Raw genomic sequence first — 17,168 nt, 5'->3', positions numbered from 1 at the left:
TGTGATCGGGTGGCACCGCCCACCAGGCGTGTGAAAGAAAGAAGAAAAAACCCGGACCGGGCCGCCTGGCCACCCTTTGTGCGGGTGTCCGCTCCCCAGGCTCCGAAAGCCTTGCCAGCCCTTGTGATCGGGTGGCACCGCCCACCAGGCGTGTGAAAGAAAGAAGAAAAAACCCGGACCGGGCCGCCTGGCCACCCTTTGTGCGGGTGTCCGCTCCCCAGGCTCCGAAAGCCTTGCCAGCCCTTGTGATCGGGTGGCACCGCCCACCAGGCGTGTGAAAGAAAGAAGAAAAAACCCGGACCGGGCCGCCTGGCCACCCTTTGTGCGGGTGTCCGCTCCACAGGCTCCGAAAGCCTTGCCAGCCCTTGTGATCGGGTGGCACCGCCCACCAGGCGTGTGAAAGAAAGAAGAAAAAACCCGGACCGGGCCGCCTGGCCACCCTTTGTGCGGGTGTCCGCTCCCCAGGCTCCGAAAGCCTTGCCAGCCCTTGTGATCGGGTGGCACCGCCCACCAGGCGTGTGAAAGAAAGAAGAAAAAACCCGGACCGGGCCGCCTGGCCACCCTTTGTGCGGGTGTCCGCTCCCCAGGCTCCGAAAGCCTTGCCAGCCCTTGTGATCGGGTGGCACCGCCCACCAGGCGTGTGAAAGAAAGAAGAAAACCCCGGACCGGGCCGCCTGGCCACCCTTTGTGCGGGTGTCCGCTCCCCAGGCTCCGAAAGCCTTGCCAGCCCTTGTGATCGGGTGGCACCGCCCACCAGGCGTGTGAAAGAAAGAAGAAAAAACCCGGACCGGGCCGCCTGGCCACCCTTTGTGCGGGTGTCCGCTCCCCAGGCTCCGAAAGCCTTGCCAGCCCTTGTGATCGGGTGGCACCGCCCACCAGGCGTGTGAAAGAAAGAAGAAAAAACCCGGACCGGGCCGCCTGGCCACCCTTTGTGCGGGTGTCCGCTCCCCAGGCTCCGAAAGCCTTGCCAGCCCTTGTGATCGGGTGGCACCGCCCACCAGGCGTGTGAAAGAAAGAAGAAAAAACCCGGACCGGGCCGCCTGGCCACCCTTTGTGCGGGTGTCCGCTCCCCAGGCTCCGAAAGCCTTGCCAGCCCTTGTGATCGGGTGGCACCGCCCACCAGGCGTGTGAAAGAAAGAAGAAAAAACCCGGACCGGGCCGCCTGGCCACCCTTTGTGCGGGTGTCCGCTCCCCAGGCTCCGAAAGCCTTGCCAGCCCTTGTGATCGGGTGGCACCGCCCACCAGGCGTGTGAAAGAAAGAAGAAAAAACCCGGACCGGGCCGCCTGGCCACCCTTTGTGCGGGTGTCCGCTCCCCAGGCTCCGAAAGCCTTGCCAGCCCTTGTGATCGGGTGGCACCGCCCACCAGGCGTGTGAAAGAAAGAAGAAAAAACCCGGACCGGGCCGCCTGGCCACCCTTTGTGCGGGTGTCCGCTCCCCAGGCTCCGAAAGCCTTGCCAGCCCTTGTGATCGGGTGGCACCGCCCACCAGGCGTGTGAAAGAAAGAAGAAAAAACCCGGACCGGGCCGCCTGGCCACCCTTTGTGCGGGTGTCCGCTCCCCAGGCTCCGAAAGCCTTGCCAGCCCTTGTGATCGGGTGGCACCGCCCACCAGGCGTGTGAAAGAAAGAAGAAAAAACCCGGACCGGGCCGCCTGGCCACCCTTTGTGCGGGTGTCCGCTCCCCAGGCTCCGAAAGCCTTGCCAGCCCTTGTGATCGGGTGGCACCGCCCACCAGGCGTGTGAAAGAAAGAAGAAAAAACCCGGACCGGGCCGCCTGGCCACCCTTTGTGCGGGTGTCCGCTCCACAGGCTCCGAAAGCCTTGCCAGCCCTTGTGATCGGGTGGCACCGCCCACCAGGCGTGTGAAAGAAAGAAGAAAAAACCCGGACCGGGCCGCCTGGCCACCCTTTGTGCGGGTGTCCGCTCCCCAGGCTCCGAAAGCCTTGCCAGCCCTTGTGATCGGGTGGCACCGCCCACCAGGCGTGTGAAAGAAAGAAGAAAAAACCCGGACCGGGCCGCCTGGCCACCCTTTGTGCGGGTGTCCGCTCCCCAGGCTCCGAAAGCCTTGCCAGCCCTTGTGATCGGGTGGCACCGCCCACCAGGCGTGTGAAAGAAAGAGGAAAAACCCGGACCGGGCCGCCTGGCCACCCTTTGTGCGGGTGTCCGCTCCCCAGGCTCCGAAAGCCTTGCCAGCCCTTGTGATCGGGTGGCACCGCCCACCAGGCGTGTGAAAGAAAGAAGAAAAAACCCGGACCGGGCCGCCTGGCCACCCTTTGTGCGGGTGTCCGCTCCCCAGGCTCCGAAAGCCTTGCCAGCCCTTGTGATCGGGTGGCACCGCCCACCAGGCGTGTGAAAGAAAGAAGAAAAAACCCGGACCGGGCCGCCTGGCCACCCTTTGTGCGGGTGTCCGCTCCCCAGGCTCCGAAAGCCTTGCCAGCCCTTGTGATCGGGTGGCACCGCCCACCAGGCGTGTGAAAGAAAGAAGAAAAAACCCGGACCGGGCCGCCTGGCCACCCTTTGTGCGGGTGTCCGCTCCCCAGGCTCCGAAAGCCTTGCCAGCCCTTGTGATCGGGTGGCACCGCCCACCAGGCGTGTGAAAGAAAGAAGAAAAACCCGGACCGGGCCGCCTGGCCACCCTTTGTGCGGGTGTCCGCTCCCCAGGCTCCGAAAGCCTTGCCAGCCCTTGTGATCGGGTGGCACCGCCCACCAGGCGTGTGAAAGAAAGAAGAAAAAACCCGGACCGGGCCGCCTGGCCACCCTTTGTGCGGGTGTCCGCTCCACAGGCTCCGAAAGCCTTGCCAGCCCTTGTGATCGGGTGGCACCGCCCACCAGGCGTGTGAAAGAAAGAAGAAAAAACCCGGACCGGGCCGCCTGGCCACCCTTTGTGCGGGTGTCCGCTCCCCAGGCTCCGAAAGCCTTGCCAGCCCTTGTGATCGGGTGGCACCGCCCACCAGGCGTGTGAAAGAAAGAAGAAAAAACCCGGACCGGGCCGCCTGGCCACCCTTTGTGCGGGCGTCCGCTCCACAGGCTCCGAAAGCCTTGCCAGCCCTTGTGATCGGGTGGCACCGCCCACCAGGCGTGTGAAAGAAAGAAGAAAAAACCCGGACCGGGCCGCCTGGCCACCCTTTGTGCGGGTGTCCGCTCCCCAGGCTCCGAAAGCCTTGCCAGCCCTTGTGATCGGGTGGCACCGCCCACCAGGCGTGTGAAAGAAAGAAGAAAAAACCCGGACCGGGCCGCCTGGCCACCCTTTGTGCGGGTGTCCGCTCCCCAGGCTCCGAAAGCCTTGCCAGCCCTTGTGATCGGGTGGCACCGCCCACCAGGCGTGTGAAAGAAAGAAGAAAAAACCCGGACCGGGCCGCCTGGCCACCCTTTGTGCGGGTGTCCGCTCCCCAGGCTCCGAAAGCCTTGCCAGCCCTTGTGATCGGGTGGCACCGCCCACCAGGCGTGTGAAAGAAAGAAGAAAAAACCCGGACCGGGCCGCCTGGCCACCCTTTGTGCGGGTGTCCGCTCCCCAGGCTCCGAAAGCCTTGCCAGCCCTTGTGATCGGGTGGCACCGCCCACCAGGCGTGTGAAAGAAAGAAGAAAAAACCCGGACCGGGCCGCCTGGCCACCCTTTGTGCGGGTGTCCGCTCCCCAGGCTCCGAAAGCCTTGCCAGCCCTTGTGATCGGGTGGCACCGCCCACCAGGCGTGTGAAAGAAAGAAGAAAAAACCCGGACCGGGCCGCCTGGCCACCCTTTGTGCGGGTGTCCGCTCCCCAGGCTCCGAAAGCCTTGCCAGCCCTTGTGATCGGGTGGCACCGCCCACCAGGCGTGTGAAAGAAAGAAGAAAAAACCCGGACCGGGCCGCCTGGCCACCCTTTGTGCGGGTGTCCGCTCCCCAGGCTCCGAAAGCCTTGCCAGCCCTTGTGATCGGGTGGCACCGCCCACCAGGCGTGTGAAAGAAAGAAGAAAAAACCCGGACCGGGCCGCCTGGCCACCCTTTGTGCGGGTGTCCGCTCCACAGGCTCCGAAAGCCTTGCCAGCCCTTGTGATCGGGTGGCACCGCCCACCAGGCGTGTGAAAGAAAGAAGAAAAAACCCGGACCGGGCCGCCTGGCCACCCTTTGTGCGGGTGTCCGCTCCCCAGGCTCCGAAAGCCTTGCCAGCCCTTGTGATCGGGTGGCACCGCCCACCAGGCGTGTGAAAGAAAGAAGAAAAAACTCGGACCGGGACGCCTGGCCACCCTTTGTGCGGGTGTCCGCTCCACAGGCTCCGAAAGCCTTGCCAGCCCTTGTGATCGGGTGGCACCGCCCACCAGGCGTGTGAAAGAAAGAAGAAAAAACCCGGACCGGGCCGCCTGGCCACCCTTTGTGCGGGTGTCCGCTCCCCAGGCTCCGAAAGCCTTGCCAGCCCTTGTGATCGGGTGGCACCGCCCACCAGGCGTGTGAAAGAAAGAAGAAAAACCCGGACCGGGCCGCCTGGCCACCCTTTGTGCGGGTGTCCGCTCCCCAGGCTCCGAAAGCCTTGCCAGCCCTTGTGATCGGGTGGCACCGCCCACCAGGCGTGTGAAAGAAAGAAGAAAAAACCCGGACCGGGCCGCCTGGCCACCCTTTGTGCGGGTGTCCGCTCCCCAGGCTCCGAAAGCCTTGCCAGCCCTTGTGATCGGGTGGCACCGCCCACCAGGCGTGTGAAAGAAAGAAGAAAAAACCCGGACCGGGCCGCCTGGCCACCCTTTGTGCGGGTGTCCGCTCCCCAGGCTCCGAAAGCCTTGCCAGCCCTTGTGATCGGGTGGCACCGCCCACCAGGCGTGTGAAAGAAAGAAGAAAAAACCCGGACCGGGCCGCCTGGCCACCCTTTGTGCGGGTGTCCGCTCCACAGGCTCCGAAAGCCTTGCCAGCCCTTGTGATCGGGTGGCACCGCCCACCAGGCGTGTGAAAGAAAGAAGAAAAAACCCGGACCGGGCCGCCTGGCCACCCTTTGTGCGGGTGTCCGCTCCACAGGCTCCGAAAGCCTTGCCAGCCCTTGTGATCGGGTGGCACCGCCCACCAGGCGTGTGAAAGAAAGAAGAAAAAACCCGGACCGGGCCGCCTGGCCACCCTTTGTGCGGGTGTCCGCTCCCCCGGCTCCGAAAGCCTTGCCAGCCCTTGTGATCGGGTGGCACCGCCCACCAGGCGTGTGAAAGAAAGAAGAAAAAACCCGGACCGGGCCGCCTGGCCACCCTTTGTGCGGGTGTCCGCTCCCCAGGCTCCGAAAGCCTTGCCAGCCCTTGTGATCGGGTGGCACCGCCCACCAGGCGTGTGAAAGAAAGAAGAAAAAACCCGGACCGGGCCGCCTGGCCACCCTTTGTGCGGGTGTCCGCTCCCCAGGCTCCGAAAGCCTTGCCAGCCCTTGTGATCGGGTGGCACCGCCCACCAGGCGTGTGAAAGAAAGGAGAAAAAACCCGGACCGGGCCGCCTGGCCACCCTTTGTGCGGGTGTCCGCTCCCCAGGCTCCGAAAGCCTTGCCAGCCCTTGTGATCGGGTGGCACCGCCCACCAGGCGTGTGAAAGAAAGAAGAAAAAACCCGGACCGGGCCGCCTGGCCACCCTTTGTGCGGGTGTCCGCTCCGCAGGCTCCGAAAGCCTTGCCAGCCCTTGTGATCGGGTGGCACCGCCCACCAGGCGTGTGAAAGAAAGAAGAAAAAACCCGGACCGGGCCGCCTGGCCACCCTTTGTGCGGGTGTCCGCTCCCCAGGCTCCGAAAGCCTTGCCAGCCCTTGTGATCGGGTGGCACCGCCCACCAGGCGTGTGAAAGAAAGAAGAAAAAACCCGGACCGGGCCGCCTGGCCACCCTTTGTGCGGGTGTCCGCTCCCCAGGCTCCGAAAGCCTTGCCAGCCCTTGTGATCGGGTGGCACCGCCCACCAGGCGTGTGAAAGAAGAAAAAAACCCGGACCGGGCCGCCTGGCCACCCTTTGTGCGGGTGTCCGCTCCCCAGACTCCGAAAGCCTTGCCAGCCCTTGTGATCGGGTGGCACCGCCCACCAGGCGTGTGAAAGAAAGAAGAAAAAACCCGGACCGGGCCGCCTGGCCACCCTTTGTGCGGGTGTCCGCTCCCCAGGCTCCGAAAGCCTTGCCAGCCCTTGTGATCGGGTGGCACCGCCCACCAGGCGTGTGAAAGAAAGAAGAAAAAACCCGGACCGGGCCGCCTGGCCACCCTTTGTGCGGGTGTCCGCTCCCCAGGCTCCGAAAGCCTTGCCAGCCCTTGTGATCGGGTGGCACCGCCCACCAGGCGTGTGAAAGAAAGGAGAAAAAACCCGGACCGGGCCGCCTGGCCACCCTTTGTGCGGGTGTCCGCTCCCCAGACTCCGAAAGCCTTGCCAGCCCTTGTGATCGGGTGGCACCGCCCACCAGGCATGTGAAAGAAAGGAGAAAAAACCCGGACCGGGCCGCCTGGCCACCTTTTGTGCGGGTGTCCGCTCCCTAAGCTCCGAAAGCCTTGCCAGCCCTTGTGATGGGGTGCCACTTTTTCCATTAATGAACAACATAAGAAGGGAAAAATAAGTGGAATTTGTAATTGGATTCTGTAAACAGTTACTCAGAAAAGGATCCAGATGTTTCAAAATACTTCTCTTGCGATGTTTCAGTTCTGCAAAAACAATTGCTGCAATTAACGAACTAAAAGTCGTCACTTTTCAGCCCCATTTATGCATTTAAGCATCAAAGAATTTAAGGCTCCAAGGATCAAATTGGTGGTAAGATTCTAAATATATGTCACATCATTATCCCGTAAGCCAATTAGGTTGTCACATGACATTTGTGGATCCCGGTATCATTTTACTTGGACAATTTATCTGTAAAGTTTCAATCCCTGTTATCAAATCTCATCTGAGGACAAAATCCACAAGAACAACATGAAAAAAAGAAAGAAAACCTTCCTTAGAAACACGTCGGGTTAAAAGAGACGGCAGCACTGCAGAGGTGAGGACAGGCATCTGTTTGAAATAGAGAAAACTATAAGCACAGTCATACAGACACATACACACACACAGGCTCCAAAAGCCTTGCCAGCCCTCATGATGGGGTGGCACCGCCCCCAGGCGTGGAAAAGAATGGTAAAAATATGGTAAATGGCACTTTACTAGTCCCTAAGGACCCCAAAGTGCTTTACACATTCAGTCATCCACCCATTCACACACTGGTGAGGACAAGCTACATTGTAGCCACAGCCACCCTGGGGCGCACTGACAGAGGCGAGGCTGCCTAACACTGGCGCCACCGGGCCCTCTGACCACCACCATTAGGCAACGGGTGAAGTGTCTTGCCCAAGGACACAACAACCGGAACTGTCCGAGCTGGGGCTCGAACCGGCAATCTTCCGATTACAAGGCGAACTCCCAACTCTTGAGCCACGATCGCCACAAAAGAAAGCAGAAAAAACCTGGACCGGGGCTCCTGGCCACGCTTTATATTGGTGGACCTCCCCCAGGCCTCACTGCCTTCCCCTTGCTTCTCAGAGAAACCCTCTACAGAAGAGTTTAGAAAGACAAAACTTGTGAGTTCTGAATGTCCTGGTGAGTCTCCACCTGTTACAGGTGGGTGCAGCCTGCACTGTCTCGAGACAGACCAGACCAGCTGCACCACAGACACTTCAAACCTTATCTCAAGACAAACACTGAAAGAACAACATAAAAAAGAAGAAAACAAACCCTAGAAACATGCCGGGTTACAGGAGACGGCAGCCGTGTAGAGGTTGAGTCTGTGTGAGTTTTTTTTCTGTTTATGAACAACAGAAAAAAGAAAGAAAACTTACCTTAGAAATCTGTAGGGTTGTTTTCTCTGAGACATGTTGGAATCTGTAAACAGTTACTCCGAAAAGGATCCAGATGTTTCAAAATACTTCCCTGGCGAATGTTTCAATTCTGCAAGCATAATTGCTGCAATTAATGGACTACAAGTCGTCACTTTTCATCCCTATTTATGGATTTAAGGATCAAAGGATCAAACTGGTGGTAAGATTCTAAATATATGTGATGTCATTACCCTGTAATGACATCACATATATAGGTTGTCACATTTATCAGTAAAGTTTCAATCACTGCCCCCCCCCCCCCCCCAAAAAAAAAAAAAAAAAAAAACCCAAAAATGTGCTTTTGCAATAACCAATGTTTTCTACAGTCATTTGTGCTAACAGATGGCAGCATTTTAAAGCTGGGTCTTACTCTGCCCAGGCTGCTCTACCATAGAAGAAGAAGAATGTTGACCTACAGTACCTTGAAAAACTTTCACACATTTTGTCACTTTACAACAACAAACGTAAATGGAATTTTTCTTAGATCTTCTGTGACAGACCAACACAAGTTACCACATAACTGTAAAGTGGTATGAAAATGATACATGTCAAAGGAGCTTGCAAAGAAAAGCGTCTGGACTTCTTTAAGTTACTTGAAGACGTTTCACCTCTCATCCGAGAAGCTTCTTCAGTTCTCAGGTCAAATGGTGGGGAGTCCCAGATTTAAACCTAGTGGGAGTACCCCCCCACAGAGGGACAAAAGGACCCCCTGATTATCCTCTAATCGCCTGAGCCAAGTCTGGGAAATCTGGGACTCCCCACCATTTGACCTTAGAACTGAAGAAGCTTCTCGGATGAGAGGTGAAACGTCTTCAAGTAACTTAAAGAAGTCCAGACGCTTTTCTTTGCAAGCTCCTTTGACTACGATGACCTGGATGACTGAGAACCTTCACAGACAAAATGATACATGGTTTTCAGAATATCAAGCAAATAAAATCTGAAAAGTGTCATGTTGATTAGCATTCAGTTCCCTGTACTCTGATACCCCTAAACAAAATCCATACCACTTCACAATTATGTGCTACTTTGTGTTAATCTATCATAGAAAAGGTCAATAAAACACTTTTTGTTTGTGGTTGTAAGGTGACAAAATGTGTAAAAGTTCAAGAACTATGAATAATTTTTCAAGGCACCGTAACTTCAAATCACCACACAAGCAGACATCAGTTCACATGCATGTACACATATGCAGTTAAAGCATATGTGTACATGCAACTTCAAAAGTTAAAGTAGAGAAAGACTGCAAACCTTAGGAACAATATGGAATGAGTGATAATGTCAGCACCATTCCATGATTTGGAAATATTTGTTTCACTTTAAATCTGTTTTTTTCTTTCTTAATTGCAAAAACTGTAAAATTTGAATGATCTTTTGTGTCACTTCAGTGTTCTGTCACTTCAATGACTCCCTCTTGTATCTTTGCTACACATTGGATATAATTTTTCTTACCACAATGATGCATGATCTTTACTCTCAAATCATTTTAATGGCTTCTGAGGAAGTTGCCCCTCTACTCCAAATTACTGTTTAATAGGCAATTTGTTCTTTACTCTAGTTTGTTCCTTGATTGTAAAATCTGGTATTTTTGCAAATTTGGCTCAGGGGGACCTGAAAGCCAGGAGACAATTTATTGTATTGGCCACAAACAATCTAATAGAGGCCCATTTCCCATAAATATTAATAAAGATTTCTATCAGAGCAAAAATATATCTCTCTCTCTCTCTTAAGTATTTGCTCCTAACCACGTCCTAACCTAGCAGTCATATATAGCCTTTAATTAATCCTGCATTTTTTGTCAAAGATATTTGTCACCATGAAATTAATAGCTTAAAACGGCAACATATGAACAGATTCACTGAGTAATCAGAAAAGTTTAGCATGAATCTGGACATTAGATTTAAGCTTGAAGTTTTAACCTTATCAAATATCACTTGGTAGAAGCTCCTTACCGTTTGAAGAAATCTCTTCTTAATCTGCTGTCCTCTTTTGCTTGCACCTTTTTTTTTCCATCTGAGACTGACGTTATTCCATGTTAATTAGTTTTTCTCCGTGAAAAACACAGCAGCTCATCTTATCCCGGGGTGCCAGGGCGTCGAGCTCCGGATCTCAGCAGAAAAGTGCCAATAAAAGTTGCAGGCTGATCCAGGTATCAGTTTGACATAGGTTCTCCTCCTCCGTGACGTCACAGTTGGAACACTGTTACGCCTCTGCGTAACCATGGTTACAGGGGACGCTTTGGAGCTCTGCTGCTCAGCAGCAAAAGATTTCAGGTTAAACTCTAAAACCAAATAAAATCAATATACTGTATATGTGTATAGTGTACCGCGTAAGCGTTCGTTTTCTGGAAGAGGCTGTAAAACGGACAGTTAAAATGTGACCGATGGCAGCCATGCTGAGGTGAGTTGTTGAGGATATGTCGAGCTGTCGATAAGCACGGCTGTTTTTGTGCTGTTATTCACTGTTAGCCTGTTTTGGCTGGCGTTACTGAAGTTGTTTTCAACTGGATGTCACATTGTTGAACTCTGATGATTAATGAATAAACTCTCGATGTGACGATGGTAGAATGTAATTGTAACCCTGTGTTAATTTAGTCGTTTGATACCGTTTAATATCCAGTCCATCTGTTTGGTGTTTTGTTTTTAACATGCCCTGGAATAATTTAAAGTATTACAATGCCGGTGATTTACGACTCTTTCGCGCCAGTCAGCTGGGGAGTAAACTGTGGGGTTCTCAGAGGTAGCTCATGTGAGCCAGCAGTGACATCTGTACATGCAGTAGCCTTAAAATACTGATTATTTATTCTCCTGCTAGGTAAGAATTTGTGTTTTATACGTACATAGTTTCTTTCTATATGTTATCGTTTGGTTTTGTTATGATGTGTGGTTAATGATGATTATTAGTGTGCTAATCGTGAATAAGCTAGTAAACTTGAAAATTAGCAGCCATGTTAAGCTGATTTCGGTGATCAAGTTCGTGTGTCACTGTTTGGAATATAAACCCATATGGCTGGCACTACTTTCAAGATGTAAGCTAAAGGGGTGTGTTTTAAAAAAGGTGCAAGAATGACCTAACTCAGTGAGCGATGTGTGTTCATTGTACAGTAAGTTGTAATTTATGTTGTGCATTTGAACTAGCAGACTGCACTATGAGCACACATGGGCTGTGACCCAATCCAGCGACCGCAGCTTCGGAGTACGCGCAGTTTGCGTACTACGTACGGCGCGTACTAGGAAGTACGAGAAGCGCGGAAATGAGAGGCTTGTGAAATGGGACGGTCTGGCCATCGTCGCGCTGCTCAGGTTGCCTAGCAACCATGATACTAACCACGAGAAACGTTTCATACAGCTTTGTTTGACAGAAATGAAGGAGAAAAATGTTTTGTTGTTCATTCATTATTTTTTTATGACATCACTTTGATTAGCTGAGGCTGAGACCACGGGACTGTAAAAACATGATTGTTGGGCTTCATTTCTGTACTGAACAGTCATTTCAAGATTAGTTAGTAAATAACAATTAGCTAATGTTGTTCATGAGACTAAAGTCATCTCACTTTGGTAATGTAAATATAATATGGCCAATATTATATTTATTGTCAGATTATTATGAGATATTACAGTAGTGAGCTTGAACTCTGTGTCAAAGATTCAAGTTGAAGTTATTTATATTTCCTATCACCTTAAATCTTCACTCAAAGACAAGTATCTTTGACAGTGTATATATAGATCAGGGGTCGGCAACCCTAGGCGAAGGGTTAACTGATGGCACGACCATAGCTGGACTGGCCATCGGGCATACCGGGCATTTGCGCGGTGGGCCGATGATTTTTTTTTTTTTTTGTAACGTTATAAACATTGAAAGGTGGTGGATTGGCCAGATGCTGGTCGGTGTGTGAAAATAACTCAGTTGTTTGTTGGTGGCTATGGTGGAGCTTCCATAGACTCAGTAACATTAGCAAGTGGTGGAGGCCAGCAGGTGGATGAGAGAAAGGGGAGGCAAGAGGAGAGACCCGAGGCGGCCGCCAGTCTGAGTGTCAGGTGAACTGAACTTCAGGTAAGAAGTTATGACCATGCAGTCTATGTTGGTCAGATATAAACCAAGTTTAGGTGGAGTTTATTTTTGTTGTGCTGACTTTTTACAGTCAGTTACAATAACTCGTACTGCGTGCTAGCTAGCATGATGGAGTTTCTATTCAGCTGGGTGGGTGCTATGATGTTACTGATAGTTAGTAGAGTTGCCAACCGTCTCGTAAAAAGACGGAATCGTCCCGCATTCAAAGAAAACATTACGCGTTTCGTATTGAGCTGAGAAGGAATGCAGTTTGTCCCGTTCCATCCTACCTGACAAACAATCCTACCCATTGTTTCTGCGCATGCGCACAACACGAAATTAAGTGGCAAACCGTACTACCTTTGTGAATATGAGCTACAAGCATACTCTGATGGGCAAAGTTAAGTGGCAAACCGTCATACCAACTTAAATTTGTGCTGGAATTTCTCTGTGACAGCAGAAATGTGCATAAACTACTTACGGTAGGACGTTTTGCCAAAGTAGGATGGTTTGTCAGAACACCGTACTTCAGTTAGAATGGAAAAAGACACAAAGCTGGATTTATTCTGTCGTTACGCTGTCAGCTGCCTCTTCTTCTCTCATTCTCTCCCCCTCCCTCTCCTGTTGCTACTTCAGTCATGAATAGGGATGGGTACCGGTGTCCGGTGCCATGATGGCACCGGTTCTGACATAAACGGTAGTAACCAGACCGAAAAGCAGCGCACATTTCGGCGCTTTTTTTTTCCTGAGCTGTGACACACTTTAGATTCCAGCCAATCATTTTACGTTTCCGAGGATAGTAGGCGGGTCCAGGTACGTACGTTCTTTTAGAGCAGAGCTACAGATTAAAAATGCCCAAGGCGAAGCGGTCAAAGTCTGCGGTCAAAGTGTACTTCACAGCAAAAGATGCAAACTCAGCAGCTGCAACAAGTGCTTTAAGCTGATACTGTGATACTGTCAAAGGAGGTAACACCTCAAATCCGATGAAACACCTGGCGACGCATAGCGTTTTTTTAAAAGCCGAGAAATGCGCCGTATTTGATAGCTTGCTGCGAGACCTCACACCGAGCACATCTACTGCGGGTGTGGTGCCTGTTATCGACCCGGAGTTAGCAACATCCCCCAAAAACCCGAAGAGGAGAGTCCTGGCCCCTAGCCCTGCCAGTGTAGCAGAAATGATGACGGATGATGATGCAGCAGCAGCCGTGAGTAGCTTAATGTTGTTCGTGTATAATTTACGTTGAGTAGGCTAACCACGTTATTACATTAATGCATGTAAGGTGAACTAGCAAACACCATCATAGCTACATGCGGCTGTCTTCTTGTTTGATGGCAGATACTCCCTTCACCCTGGCCAAAAAGGCTAAAATGACCAAAGAAAAAGTGGAAAACAGTTAAACATGAGAGGTTTTTGGACAAAGTTTGTTTTTTCCATTGTTTAAGCACTGCTTCCAGCCAAGAGTGATACCATATATGCCCCGTAGCTGCAGAAAAGGCTAACATTGTTATCTTTTTACAAAAAAACAGCTAAACATGAGAGGTTTTTGGACAAAGTTTGTGTTCTCCATTCTTTAAGCACCGGTTTGAGCACCGTTTAAGCACCGGCACCGTTTCAAAAGTACCAGTTTGGCACCGGTATCAGATAAAACCTAAACGATACCCATCCCTAGTCATGAATCTGATCAATGATCAGCTGATCGGCTTTTCTCTCTTGTTTGTTTATCGCCCACTTTGCGCCAAAAAAAGGAAACTCATACTTTTATTCCACAATCAGAGAGAAAGAAACAGAGAGAGAGTGCAGGACAGACACACAGGTGACAGTCTCAGGTGTACACACTGCTACAAACAGGAGGATTTAGTGTTATTCCGAGTGCTGAACAAGAAGAGTTCCCAGATGGTACAGTGGACACATGTGTGACTGCTGTGATTAAAGCATCTTTCTTTCAGCTTAACGAGTGAACCGTCAGCTCGTTCAAACACACGTTAAAGTCCGTTTGGCTCGACACCACCGAACAGAGGCAGCAATATAACATAGCTAACATTAACAGTGCAGTGAATCCTGCTTGTGCCGTGATATTCAGGACTGCAAACCGAGCAGCATCACTGACTTTCAGCTTGTTGTGTTTGTGGATATATGACTGACTTTAATTATCCACAAAATCATCACATCTCTGTCAGATTAAGGTCGACTATTGAACGGCGTATATTTTGAAGTAAAGGCTTAAAAACCAAGTTAGTTGTACACATCACTAATGTCACATAACTCTGCTGACATGTGGCCAACAGTCATGTTTTAATGTTCTTCATTATTAAACATTCGCACATAAATAAGTGACATCATATTCAGTAAACTTACTTTTGAAAGTTTACTCTTCGGCTGCTCTGCTTCTGCCCTCTGCTGTATTTTTCGGCAAAATTATCCACACCCACCACCACGCTATGAATTGTGGTATATATGGGACCACGAAGTGTACAGCGGACCACACTTCAAATTTGGGGAAATCGACGGCGCATTTGGAGTACACTTCAAATTGGGACAGCCGTCGTCACGTCGCTGTGACGTAATAGGTTTCAAAATGCGTACTCAGGAGCGTGCAGTCGCTGGATTGGGACACAGCCAAGGTCTGTAGCTGTGTCAGAGCAAGCTTGTGTGAGCCAGCGGTGATATCTGTACACGCAGTACCTTTAAAATACTCATGTGTCATTCTCCTGCTAGCAGTGGAGGAGACTTCTGCTGAGGAAGAGGCCCTGCTGTCCTGCCGTCTTACTGGTGCCATTGAGGGATCAGCGGCTGCTATATATTCTTCTCGACCTCGAGTATTTGGACTGAAGGACTCACAGACACGTTTCATATTTAGCTCTATACATTTTAAAAAGATTTTTTAAAACTGTTTTCTTATTCACAAAGGCTGTATGGAGACATTTTGGTTATTGCCACAGACGCTTTCTCTTACTACGGATGGAGGATGTTGCGGTTTTACAACCCATGGACTGAGAATGGACTCAATAAGTAATCTGTTCACATATTCCAGTGTTAAACACAAGTGAGTCTCAATTGAGTGAAGTGTTGGTAACTGATGCCAATATTTTTCTTCTTTCTCCCTGTTTAAATCCCATCATATAAGGGAGCCTAATGTTATCCTGCTACAAACATATTCAGCCAGTGTTATTTAAGTTTCCTGTAAACTACACATGTAAAGCAGATGTGAGAGAGGCTGTGATGAAGTCCTGGAGTTTTTAACGATGTACGTGCTCCAGTCCAGAAATGTGTATGATATGTTGGACACAGGTGGTAAAGTGCTGTCACACCCTGAATAAACTGTCCTCTGTTCTTTGGTAAGCTGACATATTTGTTACATAATCATATGGTTTATCAGAGGGGAAGTGCCAGTTTTAGAATACTGGAGCCTAAGGTTAGGTTAATATTCAACCGTAATATTAGCTTTTAACTAGGTCTTGTCAGTTAGCTGGTGTTGTGTCAAAAAGTCATATCTGCCATAAACTCATTTTCGGTATTTGTCAAAAACCAGTTGATCATATTTAACCCTCCTGTTATGTTGGTTTCCAGGAACACCAATTATGCTTCTGGGTTAATTTGACCCAGGGGCAAATTTACTCATCCAAAAGTGTCAGAAACACTGGCATTGATTATTTTACAATTTTCTTTTAGAATTTAGATTTTTTTCGTTTTCTGTAGTGATGCAGATGACATGTGACATCTCTTCTGTTCTGGGTCGATCTGACCCGCAACATAACAGGAAGGATAAACTGCTATAGACAACTTTTTGGTCACTAATATGTGAAACATGTCACATGTATCCCTCATGAGTGATATTGAGTCATCTTGTGCCACAAACAACATTCCTGTCACAAGGTAGAAGCTGCAATCACTTTTCGGCAGTGATTTTTACTTCGTATTTATTCATTTGACATTAAAATGACTTTTTTAAAGAGTAATCTGCCCAAGAGGACAGCAGAAACTGCAACAAATATAATAATAGTTCTCTAAACATATTTTAAGTGTCCCAAAAGGACTGGTTTGGTTTTAATATAGTTACAATAACACAGAGTTATAAATATACTTGTAAAAATGGGTGGTTATTAAACTTGATATAAACCCTTTTGTAAATCATGTTCACTAAAGTCTATTTACCAACATAAGTAAAGACACTGGAAATCAGTTTTTGGCACAACACCGGAGGTAAAACAGGTGTGATCCTTCATATCTGGAGTGTGAAGGTGCAGACATAAATTCAGACATCTCTGGATGTTTAAGAGTTTAGAATTTCTCTGGTTCATTAGCTTTATTCAGATAACTCAGTAATCACTCAAGATTAGTTCACTAGTCCTCCTGAATTCAAAGAAATAGTCAGGGTATTCGGCGCTGTGCTTTCCCACAGGTGAACTCAGGTGAAATGAAAGAAGTAGTGGATGCCCTCCTCCTCTGGCACAATGATAACTCACAAAAGCTCCTTGGAGTAAAGAGATCAGGTTCAGAAGTGGTTCTTTCTAAGAACGTATATCTGTATTTATAAATGACATACTAAGGATGAGTAATGCTTAAATAATGAGGAAAGTAAGCAGTGACCAATGACACATTTAACAATGTGTCATTTTTATCCACTATTCTATGTTTATTTATGAGTACAAGATCCTTTTTTTCTATCAAATAACCTAAAAAATGACTGACTGCACTTAAAAATACTAACTTAAATAAACCAAGATAACCCAGCAGTCCATAGGAAATAATGTGTGCACTATGTCACTAAATTTATTGTCACTGCAAATGTAAAAGTAAACATAAATGAACCACAGAGGAAGTGACATGACTTTGAGGACAGATGTGATCAGGTGGAAAGTGCAGAAAGCTGACTGATGTCCATCTGTGGCTGCATTAACTGTTGGCCTGTCCTGTATTAGATATTCAGGATGTTCTTTTATGGCCATTTAGCTCTTATGGCATGAACTTGCTCAGTGCATTATTATTGGCTTTTCTACAGTCTGATATTTGTTTAATAATTGATCGATACAGTGCATCAAATAAGTTGATAAATAAGATGTTAAAAACTTCATCATCATATCAAACATGATCGATTTGGAGCAAGTTTATTTGGCACATGCTGACTGCATTCTAATTGTAACCAGAACAGGAGGCGAGAGCAGAGAACCTGGCCTGGCAACAGTCTTCAGAGATAACTTTAAATGTAGAATGCTACCTAGAAGTGTCTACACCAGTTTTGAACTGCAACTGTTTATGCTGGATCTGTGCTCTCCTGTACTCTGTGCTCTAGTTTATAGGCCTCCTCACCTTAACAAAGAC

Source organism: Neolamprologus multifasciatus, chromosome 17, assembly GCF_963576455.1.
Source record: "Neolamprologus multifasciatus chromosome 17, fNeoMul1.2, whole genome shotgun sequence".
NCBI classification, from domain to species: Eukaryota; Metazoa; Chordata; class Actinopteri; order Cichliformes; family Cichlidae; genus Neolamprologus; species Neolamprologus multifasciatus.
Note: the sequence above shows the minus strand (reverse complement) of the source record.